Here is a 2,805-nt window from a genome sequence, read left to right as displayed (position 1 = left end):
TACAGACAGATGAGTAGCAATGATAACAGCAATTTTGTGCTGGAAAAATTAAAAAATATATATACCAGTATATATTCTGGAAGTTATTCCGTTTTATTTGTTACTTATTCCTCTAAATTGTCAAAAGATATCAGGCACAGACCAGGGACAGAAAATCCTTATCAGGTATGAAAACCCAGCTAGAGCAGGAATGGGTATAAAGTGTTTGCCTCCACAGTGATTTTAAACATGTTAGTTCATCTGAAAGATGGGTTTGAATCAGAAATATGAATAATAAATACTATTTGCATAGGACACTCTACATGTACATTAATTTTGAACTCCCTACATCCTGACAGTTCCCAGAGGAGATGATACTGCTTGGGTGGAGTTGTGGCTGTTCAGTGAATTAATGAGGACTAATTTTTCTCCTGTGCTTGGCAGTTGTGATCATGAGCCTTAGTTTTGCCAGGCCCATGTCTGAATTGGTAAAATTATGCTCTCAATAATACAACAATGTGTCTAATAATTAGCTGCAAAACATATGTTGTATTAATAGTTTGAATGAAGTGGAAAAAGGTGTTCTGGGAGGGGACTAATTTGAGGGCAAAGGAGATGCTACTGCACTGCAGAAGGGATGGTTTAGGGACATGGACGGCCCCAATACCAAACATTTTAGGTTCAAGTCAGCCCTTGAGTCAGGCAAATTGAACATTAAGCCACTTACTAAGTGTGACCTGGAAGGTTCTACCTGCCTTGCATGAACAAGCCCAATATTTAATTTCCTGGTAAAACCAGATACAGAAGAACATACATCATTTCATGCCTTCTGTATTTGACAGCTCTTCACAGCTGATAAAGAATAGGCTGCTGCTTAGCTATGGTGCCTTTTCTTAAGCTGCTGTTTGACCATGGGCAAACTGTTGTTTCTATCCATGCAGTAATACCCTAGATGTATTTCCCTGTATCCAAACCTGTAGAGAACCTTTTGCAGAGGTTAATGGAAATTAAATTAAAGCTGAATAATACTGATTATAATGCAGGAGTGTGCAAGCAAAGCTAATTAATACAACTGGCAGCACAGCTGAGTCCTGCCCTGTGACACCACTCTCTTACTCTCTCTCTCCCCCAATCCCATTTTTTTTTCCTAAGCAGGTACCCACAGCAACCTAAAACTACATGTTTTATACAGTCTTGAATGGATAGATTTGCAGCAGCATCCCACTTTTTGCACTCAGAACTTAAATGATATTCAATCCTCCAGAAAGAAGTGAAAAATCTATTATAGCCTCCCTTTTTCCTTCTTGCTTATGAACATCCTAGTTCTAGGATTACAATATTTCTTAGGTTTTTGTGTTTGCTGAGTTTTTCTGTGCAAGGAGCTGTTGCAAATAAACTTGGATTTTATCTTCATTAAGTGACATATGTCAACAAATGTAATTTCTGGTGGACCAGCTCGCTTTTTATCTTATATTCGTGATCCAACTTTGCCATAGTTTACCAAAGGGCAGAAGAATGGCTTCTAACTCTGGATAGTATGCACAAGCTACCTGAAAAAAAAATTTGAAAATCAGACAGAAGAATTTGAAAACTGAAGAGTGATAACAAGACAATGAGATCTTGCATCCCTACATCTTAGAGTACATCTTATTTCTTGTTAGCACCTTTTCCACATGCTTCACTGAGCCAATCTGGAAAGGAGGCACCTGAGAAGGCACTGGTGCCATGAGGGATGCTTGCCCTGAGGACAATGAAGGTTTAGTTTTGAAACACTGCAATGTATTGAGTTCTTCAATATATTTGCCTCACTATGAAATGAAGAGCACTGTGTACACATTATTGTAGCTCATGTAGCACCTCCTAAGCATTAATTTTAGAAATGCTATCTTAGCATGTATTCCCCAGAGACATGAGAGGAATAGAGCCCATTAAATTTAATCTTTGAGGGCTTCACTTGCAACACGACCTCCCCCTCAGTTGCTTTCTGCACAACAAGGGCTCCATTTGCAAGGCAATGTCTGATCCCAGATTTTGAAGCATCCTGTTTGTAGGGTTCCCATGGGCTGTTACATGCCTGACTGCTGGACTGTAGCTTCCTTGTGTCCTTAAATCCTTTTTCTCTTTGGCACATCTGAAAGCCTTTGATACTATTCTTCCTTTTCCACAGGAAACAAACCAGTTGCTGTGTCAGCATCCTGGCCAGGAATCAAAGAGAACAAGTTACTTGTCAGGCAACACCCAGGGCATAGGCAATTAGGATGGCAATGATATTTGAGCAAGAGCCTTTCTGATACTAGGGAAAAATATAATGAAAATTTAGTGCAATTTTGGAAAAAAGAAAAAGTGCCATCTGTAAAACTTAGGAGTTTATTTCTATGGCAGAGGTAAAACAACACTACAGCTAGTTTTCCACCCCATGCTCTCCAGTTCAGGCAGGAATAAGAGGTTTCTTTAGCTATGTATTATAGTTGCCTCATGGCATCTTACTAGAGAAAGTGTTTCAGATTCCCAGTGTCTTCCTCTTTAGGCATGACAGCAACAGCAAACTCCGATTTATAATTACAGAGGCACAACTGTATTTTGACCTCATAATCCCTCTTTGGCAAATACACCAATTTCTTATGGGGAATATATGTATTTCACCTCCTTTCATATGACCAAACAGTCCATGAGCCACAACCTGAGGACATCAGGTACAGAAATATTCTGATTCCATGAATAGCAGAGGTGGGAACCATTCATTATACCTTTACACTCTTTGATCTTAGCTTTAAAAGCTAAACCAACCACAAACACAGGAGTGTGAAATACAAGGAGTAATAGACA

Source organism: Corvus moneduloides, chromosome 1, assembly GCF_009650955.1.
Source record: "Corvus moneduloides isolate bCorMon1 chromosome 1, bCorMon1.pri, whole genome shotgun sequence".
NCBI classification, from domain to species: Eukaryota; Metazoa; Chordata; class Aves; order Passeriformes; family Corvidae; genus Corvus; species Corvus moneduloides.
This window is presented reverse-complemented; position numbering follows the sequence as displayed.